An 11532-nucleotide genomic window follows, 5' to 3' on the forward strand; every position below is an offset into this window, starting at 1 on the left:
CAAATAGAGAGTTGACTTGGGATGACCTTTTGACATTCATCTCAAGGCAGGATTCGCGACCATCGTCAGTCCCGGGTAATCAGGTCATGTCGCCGTGTCGTCCAATGGGACAAACTCAATTCTGTAGACCTTGCGAATCTCCGACATCTTGTATACAGCATCGACATACACCTGCCAATCGAGGTGCTGATTAGCACAGCACGCAATAACATGGTGACATGGAAGTCGCTCCACCTGAAAATGCCCACAGTCACATCTCCGTCGCGCAAGATCAACTACTGACACTCTCCCGCTTGGCATTTTGCGCACCTCAAACACCTCATTTCTTCGATCAAATCGGTGCACGACTATGTTGCCTGCACGCTGCATATTTTCCTCTATCTGCTGAGTGGCGAACTCAAAGTAAGTAAATCCAGCGCGCTTGTCGTGGTAAGCCTTAGTACTATTCTGCGTAAAGAGCTCGTTAGACCGATAATATGTTGCTCAGACGAGCGCCAAGACAGGCAGATTTCTGGCACCCTTCGACACTGAATTAATGCACTCGACAAAGTTTATCGTCATCTGACCCTATCGATGTCCCTCATCAAATGCCAATACCCACTGAGGTAGTTCGATGTCGTCGCACCAACGGGTATATACCTCGCCTCGTTCTTGCAACCTCTTGTAGTTGACATTGTACTCCTCCACTGTCCTTGAATACCCAATGTTGACCACAAGCTTTTGCAAATATGGGACCTTGAATTCCCTTAAGAAGGTGCTACCAATGTGCCAAATATAAAATATCCACCATGCTCTCAGAGGTTTTCAATAATCTTCGCTACGGTTTACTACCGCCCGAATTGGCTCATGACAATTGAAGATTATACCCACGTCATCTTTTCTTACAACATGCCTTCGTAAATTACTAAGAAAAAAGTGTCACGCATCAGCGGTCTCACCCTCCACGATGGCAAAGGCAATTGGCACAATGTTTTGTAATTTGCATAGAACGTCTGTGGCTCGAATTCGTAAACAACGTAATCGACTCCTTTAGAGATAGTGTAACACCGAATTGCCGTAATGACTGATTTTCTAGAACCGTATTCCATTCCGATCCTGAACTCCCTGTCCTCAGGGTCAACAACACCTATAACAATAATAAATTGTCGCTCATCGATCCGTCAAAATAAAATTAAAGAAACATACTACCCACTGCTCACGTACCTATGTTCGCATATTCGAAAAACTCCGGTGCATGCATGGCGTCAAGATCTAAGCTACGCATAAAAGGTGGAACGTCCATCGGTTGACTAACTGGGGGTGGAACCATTAAAGTTTTCGCGTCTGCCTCACCTCTCCCATCGTCATCCTCATCCTCATCACCGGCTTCATAAGTAGCTTCGAACTCTTCGTCGCTATCATTGTTCATTCCTTCATACGCTTCAATTCTGTCATCTTGCACGTCTGTGTCATGTTGAACCTCATCCACAGTTATATGTTCAAACTCAACATACAACTCAATCCTTGGATGTTACACCTGAGTTTGCTGGTGAATATGAAACATTCGCTGAATACTTGTTTCGTCAATGATCGGTATAACCTCAAACTGTACCAGGCCACCAAATACGACAACCGGATTTCGGTAGAGAATGTTGCTCACCCTCTTTAAAATATCACTTTCCATGCTTTGACAGAGCCCATATTGTAGTTCTATAAACATTATGGTGTACGGAACTACAAAACGAAAATGTACTCTCACAAGCAAAACTCACGCCCTCATATATATTACGTATAACTTCACCGTTGTGGTAAATCACTATCTTTGCAGTGTCCTCCATGGTACCAACAACAGGAAAAAACACGTCTCTCGTAATGCAGTAAAATAGTAACGAGCTCCCATTTTTAAAAGCAGAGAACTCACCTCGCAAGTTTCGTGTTGCAAAATCGTCTAATCAGCATCTGCCACGTGTCTAACACGCAGGGTGCGTGTTGCGTGTGATCTCGCCACGTGTCAATCACGTATGTTGCATGCTGAATCAATACGTTATCTGCGTGGTATACTGCTCTTTTTGTAACGTTCACTCATCTGTATATATACCAAAAAATTTCATTTTCAGGTAAAACTCACTTTTTTTTTTTACTTTGTAAAGAGAATATTATAGAATTATAAAAAAGATGTGTAATGGATGACATTTTTGTCTATTTAGCAAAAGCAAATATTTGTTCCAATAACATTACCTAAAAAGGGGGTCATATTCATAATTGTATGATATCTTAACCATTATTATTGGTGATTGCTACGGTACGATAATAAATTCATACGTATCGATACGTTTAAAATATGGACAAATAACAATAAAACATGTGGAATTTATTTTCCACGTCAGCATTTAATTTTTTCTTTTCTAAATATATAGTATATCACCATTTTTACTAAAATACCCTTTTAATTAAATAAAAATAAAAATTATTTATTTATTTAATTTTATAAAAAGACTTAAACATCCTTACTTACTTTATTTGATTAGACAAAAATATCCTTTTAAATTAATCAAATTTTAAAATTCAATTAACAATTAATCCTAATTTTATAATTTTAAATAATTAAAACAACAAAACAAAAACATATTAAAAAAATAAAAAATCAAAATTGTTCTTCATCTTCTCCAATTCTCTTTAACTCTTGATTATTGGTGCCCCCTCTAAAGAAAAGCAGTTAAAGACCCAAACCAAAGCGACAAAACCCTAGCCCGGCCGCTGTCTCCGGGTTCTCAGCGCTTCCGCTTCTTCCTCTTCCCCTGTCCGAAACCAGGTAGCTCGGCACGTCGTACCCATTCTCGCTGGCTTCTCAGTTCGTGGCTTGGAGCAGTTCGCCGTCGAATCACCGCTTGCCGTCGTCTCGCCGGTTGCCGTCGTGGCAAACCTACGTCGATGACCACCTTCTCTGCGAAATTGAAGGCAACCACCTCTCCTCCGCCGCAATTGTCGGCCAAGACGGCAGTGTTTGGGCTCAGAGCTCTAATTTCCCTCAGGTTATCTTTAATACTTCTCAATTTCTCTCTCCAAAACTCTCCTTCTTTCTTAGTGCTTTGTTTTCCAGATTCATCTGTTCTTTTTTTTCGTTAATTTTCCTCCGATTTATCAGATTTGATTTGCATGTGACATACTGACATATCCTATGGTTTTGGTGTTAATTTGATACATTCGCGCTTTAACCATAGCTGTTTAGTTTTATCAACTGGAGCTAATTGATTAATTTTTCAGTTTCTTAATGTTTCACTTGTTAAGTGCAATTTATGCTATAAATTAAAGCTTGGAGAAAGTCATTAGGAATGACTTGGAGTTTGGACTATGTGATTACCTGATATGAGATGCATTCCTTTTTATTAGTATGTAACAACATAAGATCAATCATACACTCGTTATTGTTATATATGAAATCGGATATTCACATCACTTGTGCAAGTAACATGTGGCTGGGGATTTCAAGTGTGTTTGGTTCATAGCACAAGTCAAGTGATCCTTGCAATCTGAAATAGTTTTAGTTGATCTGTTCTTGATTGGTCTTTTGTGTTGTGCAGTTCAAGCCTGAGGAAATTACTGCTATCATGAACGACTTTGCTGAGCCTTGATCGCTTGCCCCCACCGGGTTGTACCTTGGTGGCACCAAATATATGGTTATACAAGGTGAAGCCGGCGCTGTCATTCGAGGGAAGAAGGTACTGACTGTTTCTAATTATAGCTTGAATTTTGATTGCACAAGTTCATCAAAGAAAATACAACAATCTATGATAATGTGAATCTGCTAATCTGATTGAGTAAATTTATGATGTAATCATGGATTCAAATTGTGGTATGTGACTGCTTTAGGCCATAGCTCACAATGAATCAGCATCAGCGTAAAACTCATTGCTGCACCATGTCCATACCGTTGTTACCTTGATGCTGGTTTTGGCCATTGGTTGTTAAAATCTCAGCTTGTCCTTGTCATGCAGGGTCTTGGTGGTGTTACCATTAAGAAGACGAATCAGGCGTTGATCATCGGAATCTACGATGAGCTGATGACTCCAGGGCAGTGCAACATGATTGTTGAAAGGCTGGGTGATTATCTCATTGATACGGGTCTTTAAGTCTTCTTTGTTATTTCATGTTATCTGCTTGCTTATTTCACTGGCTCCTATACAAGGCTTCGCATCGATTTGCCAAGAGAATGCTCGATTGTAGTGTAATAATATTAATTAATGGTTATTCAAAGTCATGGGATCTGCGTCTAGGGAAGAAGTTATGGTGCTTGAGAAGTGAATGATAACTATAATCTCTGTTGTTGTGCTTTTTAGCGGGTATCTGTATACATTTTACAAGTGGTTTTAATGCTACGGGCATAGATTGGCATAACTTTCTAAAACCTTATATCTCCCATCCTTTTTCTTCTCAATTTTATCTATGCCCAAGGAATATAATGTTATTATCATCACTGATTCACGGTTCTGTTAGCATCATAGTATATTTCCTTTTACTCTTGGAAGAAATGTTACACCTAATAGTTCTCATCAATTTTGAGATTTCTAAACTGTGTTCTTGGGGTGTCAAATTATGAGTGGAGAAAATGGAAAGGGATAGAAAATAGGGACAAAGAATCTCAATCCATTGGCTATGGACTTTTGATTAAAGTCTTATGTCTGCATTGTGTCTCCATTTAAAATTTGACACATGCATAAATTTCATCTCCGTTTTCGCCAAGAATTTGGCACTCAGAAACAAATAGGATAGAAACAAATATTTGACTATCCACAAGTACCAAAATATTCATGGCTTGACGCGCACAAGTTTTCTTTAACCTCAAGAACCAGATGAATTTTTTATTAAACAGGGTTCAAATAAGATGTTCCCCTTAGGCCTTAACAACATAATTTCTTTTTTAATTCCCTTGTATTTCTTGTGCGTCTTACGATCCAACAATTTCCTTTGTTGAGTTTACGGAAATATACAACATAAAAGTTCACAAGGGACAATCCACATAGTACATTCTTTTAGAGACAAACAATCCCGAACATGATACTACTCATCACCATAAAAGAGGGTAAGAAATCTTTGAATATGTAGTGATACAAGTATATGTTTTCTGACGAGTTGGCATGTATAAATGGGGGAACCCCACTCTGCATAAAGTAGAAAATTGGAAATAAACCAACTGTACTTACGACATTTTTTGTATAAACTATTCACAAACCAATGACAATGCAAACTAACAAAATACAAATCCAGAAACGACCCAAAAAGTACATACCAATTCTCCACGCTGGTCTAAAGCTTCAAGATAACAGTTATATCTAAATCCAATTTGTTGAGGAGATAGCTGACGGAAAGAATAATCTCTCTTATTATAGAAGACGGTTGGATAACACTATTGCTGCTTATAGTATCCACCTTGATGAGGTGGAGGGTATGGAGATGGAACGGTATATGGAGGCCTGGGAACAGAACCAGGTTGCTGAGCCGGCGCATTATAGTATGGACCACGCCATCCAGGATATGCAGGTTGGCCATACTCTGCTGGTGCCTGCTGATGAACCTGATGGGGTTGGTATGGAGCGGCAGATGTTGGTGGAATGTGGTATGGAGGTGGAGGCTGATGCGCTACTGAACCATATGAGGGAGGGGGATGTCCGTAGGAAGAAACCGGAGGCTGCTCAGGTGGTTGATAATAAGGTGTTTGGGGACGAGGATCTGTTTGTTGTGTACCGGGTCTTTGGTTTTGGCTTCCAACTGGTGGGTAGCTACTACTAAAAGCACCTGAGTTTTTATCTTGGAAACTCAGACCAGCCACTTGTCTTTGAACATCTTCAATCATTTCTCTGCACTGGATGTTCCTTGTCATTACGAAGTCATTGCTCTACTGCTTTACATTTGTGATCGCATCCTATCGAACAGAAATTTGCATAAATAGCAAGTACTTGTTTTCAACCATATATTTAATCATACTCAGATAATTTCTTGCATAATAGAATTCAATCAACACATAGTTGATAAGTTCTAACCTGCAGAGTAACATAGAATTTTAACCCTTCGTTAATGTTGTCTTTTATCTCTCGAAACTTGGCTATGGCAGCTTCAATCTGCTTATAGCATTTTTCACGTGAAGCTGAGATATTATAAGGAAACCATGAAAAGATCAACCATCAGACAAGTAGGGTGACTACACCAAAAAAAAAAAGAAAGGGTAGCATTCTGTATGAAATAATAAGAGCCATTTCAACTATTACCACTGAAATAGAAAAGAAGGTCCATTAATTAATGCATCAGTTTAAACAATTTTCTGTTGCTGGTTAATATTCAGTTTTGTGTACATTAAAATCAGATTCAATATTGAGGAGAACAACCAAATAGATATACCTTTATAGTCTTCAAGATTGAAGAGAGCCGAGAATTCATCATTCTGAGCCTGTAAATAGAAGCAAACGATTGTTAGAATCACATGATTGAAGATTGTTGCTTGCTCACAATAATCAATGTAGTAAGTAAAAAAGGAACCCCAGAAAATTTTGTATTAAAAAAAAAACCACCAAGACAGTTTGGGAAATATTTCTCTTAGAAAGTTCTAATATGCATCAATTCTTTTTAAGCGAGCGCACATAATGCAATACCTGGATCTGCATCAACAGTTGCTCCTGTGCCTCAATATTTGAGCTATTTCTTCACAAATATGGTCATATTTTGCTATTTCCTTCTTAAAGAGATCCTCATGAGAGCCAGTGGATGTCATCAACTTTGGTAATATATCATCCTGAAGATATTTTTAGAAATACAAGCAAAGATAAATAGTACATGTTATAGATTCATGAATCACGGATTACATAGGATGGAAAAAATTCCACAAGAAGCATCCTAATCAGGTGTACCTTTCTTTTCATCTCTTTAAGCATGTCTTCAAGACCAGCCCTTTGGGCTCCAAGAGTTTCTACTTGCCTCTGAAATAGCGAGCACAAAATTTGATAAGAATTATAAACACATCTAATGCCAATGTTGTAGTCATTTTTTAAAATTATAACCCTATGAAACAATTAGAACATGTATTACTAATATTCCTTTTGTAAACTGAAATCCCTTTTCCTACTGCTAACTCTAATCAATACTCCATTGTCCCACAATATGACACAGATAGGATGAACTGAAGGACTGTAAAACAAAAATATTACTGAAATTGCCAATATAGCAAAAAATTTGTCACATATACCAGAAAATTCTAAGAGAAAAATAACAGTCATATAAATTATTGATTCAAGAACTGGTAGTGAATCTTATTCTTTGAAAATCATAATACGCAATCATAAAATAACCATAACAGGACCAAAAACAGCAACTAACCAGGCTCTGCTTGAGAGATCCCACAATAGCATCTTCATTTTGATCTAAAGACATAATCGGCCTTGCCAAGATTGGAAGTGCGGATTCAATCTGGTAAAGTGCATAGGAAGTTCAATGACTGAGCAACATGTCCTAGCCACACCAAGAGCCAAATGAATCATAACAAATAGTACAACAATTTACCGGGCGGGCATCAAGGATTGACATGAATGCCGAATTTTCTCTAACCGAACACTCAGGGTTTAGGGTTGGGTTTTTGAGTTCTATACTTCTTTCCAAGTTTTCAGAGGGAGAAAGGGCCACAGGGTATCTATCGAAGAGGGGTTTTTGATTTCTGAATCTGTTTTTTTTTTTAATGAAGAAATAAAAACGACGGCGTTTGGAGGCCTTTCGTTTTGAACCGGTAACACTCCAAAAGCCGGGCTGGTCTAACAACTGTTAATTACTGGCATAGGGCTGGTCTAACAATTGTTATTTTATACTTGTAAATAAGGTTCTAAAAACCGGACCGATCATCAAATTGCTCTAGTTACTGGTTTATTGGTTTATTGATCTAACCGGTCCAACCGATGATTCAACCGAAAAAATCGCTATAGAATAAAATAATAAATAAATTATAAATAAACATCTTAAAATATCTTTCAAATTTAAAACACTACACAAAAAATCATCAACCAAATTCATATGATCTTATCAAAATACAAACTCAAAAGTTAAATAGTAAAAAGAAATATCTAAATATTAAATTTTGACTTTGAGGGTTAACAGGATCACTTAACACTTCAGATTCTAATTTAAAAATGTCAGGAGATAAAGGATTATCAATTTCAAAAGAATGTTGAGATAGAAAATGTTGATCATTCTATGGTATTATGCTAACTGAACATGAACCTGAACCTTGCAAGATGACCTTTTCGGTTTAATCTTAGGCAGCGTTGCGTTCATCTATTGTAAAAGAGCTCTCTTAGCAACAGATTCTTCTTGCTGAGCAAGCCATAAATGGGATCTAGTGTTGTTTCCAAGTTGAGGTATCAACATAATAAGTAGTCATTGAATAAGAAAGCATAACATATCACCAACTACCTATACACTTTGGCATTTATCTTTATGAACTGATCTATACCTTTTATTTTAAAAAAAAAAATTGTATCTAGTACTATTCTAATACGTGAAAGTTGGTGCTAGATTTTTTTACCTGTCAACGAAAACAACACACATTGGTATCTGCTTGTTTTTTATTTGTGCAATCATCAAACAATTCTGCTAGACTCCCTACCGATTGCTACAGATAAAGAGCAAAAGAGATCGAGTATGGTACAAGGATGCGACTTGCGTTGGATTTGATTCTAAGGCCCCACAACTTGATGCTGCGTAATGTCATTGAATCTGCTACTAGGAATTACAATAAGTATAAACAAAATGAGTCAAACAAAAATTAAATAATTGTAATTGTCATGTAGTCATGTTTAGTTTATATTAACTACTAAGACTTGTTAGTTTCATCTCTTTTACTTAAAAAATTATTATGCACTATATTTTTTATGGACTCTTGTTGAAAATTAATGTTTCTGTCTTTCGTTCGATTTTAGTTGAATTTAGATGAAGCTTAATTTTCACTCTATCATTTAGATTCATTGAACCACTTCTGTATTGTAAGTTGAATTGAAAATTTGATACTAAAATATATTAAGCATTTTAAAATAAAAACAACAGGAGAGAATGGTTATAATCTATCTTCTGAAAATCGGTTCGGACCGGCCGGTTGAACTGGTTGAACCTTGAACCGCTACAAAAAACAACTCGGACAAATGTTAAAACCCCAATTTCAAAAACCGCAATTGAACCGTCGAACCGGCCAAGAACTGGTCGGTCGAACCGAACCGTCACCTGGCCAGATTTTTGGAATAAGGAAAAAACACAGTTCTAAAAACAGTTCGAATCGACTAGTCGAACCGGTCAAATCGTGAACCGAGGGAAAAAGCGGTTCGGACCAAGATTTTGAAAACCAGTTCGAACTGTGAACCGGTATAAAAAACGAATCGGTCATATATCAAAACCGAAAGATTCAGAAACCGTCGTTGGACCTCGAATCGGTCGAGAATCGATCAGTCGAACCGAATCAAGACCCGACCAATTTTCTAAAATTTGCTCAAAATGGTGTCGTTGGTTAGAGAAACGTAACCATGGTTCTAAAAACTGAACCGGACCGATCGGTTCAACCAAAATAACCGAAATTCGGTTATCTAACCGGTTCGAATAAAATTAGAAACCGCTTGACAAAAAACCAATAAAAACCGGTCGAACGACGGTTAACCAATAAACTGACAGAACCGTCCGATTTTTTAGCGGATTTTTGGTTTGAAAGTAATACTCCTAAACTGCGCTTCTCTTTAAAAAAAAAAAGAAAAGAAGAAAAAAGAAGGAAAGGCTAAAGTAAACTAAACGAAGCTGCTGAACCCTAAATTAGTCACCTCCCTCTCTACCTATTTTTCTTCCCTCTTCTCACCCCCCTCTCACCGCTCCTCTCTTTCGGCAACCCACCGTCCGGCGACCCACCGTCCGGCGACCCACCGTCCGGCAAGCTGACCACCATTCTTACCTTCCCTCTTCTCTTCTCGCCTCTCCTCTTCCCTTCGAACGCTTCTGCCCCCCCAGCTCTCGTCACTGCCACAGAGAGAAGCTGAATCTCTCTGCCCTGCATCGTTCCGCCGTTCGCGCCGCTCTATGCGCCGCCGCGAGCTCAGCCGGCCACCACCAACTCTGGGCGGCACTACTTCTGCTCTTCTTCCCCTTTCCATTTCCCAGTCTGTCTCTACTACATTCCAGGTCCCTGCCTCATCCCTGCTTCCTGCTCTGTTTCTTTACTTTCTTTTATTAATTCTGTTATTATTTTTAGTTAGATTGCTGATTAATTCTGTTTGTTAGGATAGATAGATATATATGCTGTTAGGTAGCTAGGTTGTGGTTAGAGGATTCTAGGCCTGATAATTGCTCCTTTCTTGATTATCCAACATGGCTTAATACTGCTTGTTTGCTGAATGATGTTGGTGTGATCATTACTGTGCTGTTTCTGTTTCATGTGACCTAATTCTACCTGCTGCCCTGCTGAACTGTACTTGTGAAATTAAGTTTGATGCTGCCTTTGTACATGCAATCCATGCTTTTCTCATGTTAATTGCAATTTTTGGATTCATGTGCTTATATTTTATCTTATTTATTTATTAGCTCTGAGGGATATTTCTTTGCATTTTGATCATTCCCTCTTGATGTGGGAGTTCTAGTGCAAGTGGGGTTTTCCCTTTTTTCTGGGATTTTGAAGTGGAAGTGGGAGTTCGAGTGATTTGGATTATACCCGAGAGAAGGGGCTGGTTGATGCAGCTTTTGTTTAAATAATTAAAAGTTCATTTATGCTCAGTTTTGAATATGCTGCCTGATCAGGGAAAAAAGGTAAAGTTACTCAGCTCATATGTGTGTCTTTCACTAATCTATTATGTTTCACTCAGTAAATCACTATTGATGTCTTTGTTATTTATGGTTATCTTTCAGCAGTTTGTTGAACTACAATTCCCAAATTCACATATTTTTTGTTTATTAGGCAGTCAATGACAAGCAAAATGAAGCCATCACAGCTGCATCTAATGAGTTGGCCAAAAGAAAAAACGATCTTGAAGAAAATTTAAAACTTTCACATGATTTAAAAGTAAGTATAGTTTCATAATGATCTTAGGCTTTCTATTTCTTGTATTTGTAATTTTCTTGTTCTGATACTTACTGGAAACTATTTAACTGGGTTGATGGATTCTCACGCTCATACATAGCTGCTGCCTCTTCAGAAGTTGTTAATACAAAATACTGACTTCATGTGTTGTTGGGCTTATTGAATGCCTGAAATAATGATTGCTTAACTTAAACTTAGAAGTTCACATTTTGCTTGGGTTGGGAATGGTTCTTATATGTGGCATTTCATGTATTGAAACATAATATGTCTAGAATCAAAGTGGCATTTCATCCATTTTCTTAGAGTATAGTCTTGATCTAAAAGTAATATTAGAGTGCCCACTAAACTCTAGTTGCTGCCTTGCTTCGATGAATTCATAACTCTTAATTCCATTGATAAATTCTTGGTTTCTGATTGATTATGTCACTCATGGAAGGTCTAGGCGCAGCATGGAATGTTGCTAATGTGAC

At 37.9% G+C, this 11532-nt stretch overlaps 2 pseudogenes; one reads left to right on the top strand and one right to left on the bottom strand.

Annotated features, from left to right (window-relative positions):
• Nucleotides 1-1700: 1700 nt before the first annotated feature.
• Nucleotides 1701-4811, top strand: LOC130934737 (profilin-1-like; annotated as a pseudogene).
• Nucleotides 4812-5381: 570 nt separating this feature from the next.
• On the bottom strand, nt 5382-10045 carry LOC130934738 (vacuolar-sorting protein BRO1-like; annotated as a pseudogene).
• Nucleotides 10046-11532: the final 1487 nt, after the last annotated feature.

Source organism: Arachis stenosperma, chromosome 6, assembly GCF_014773155.1.
Source record: "Arachis stenosperma cultivar V10309 chromosome 6, arast.V10309.gnm1.PFL2, whole genome shotgun sequence".
NCBI classification, from domain to species: domain Eukaryota; kingdom Viridiplantae; phylum Streptophyta; class Magnoliopsida; order Fabales; family Fabaceae; genus Arachis; species Arachis stenosperma.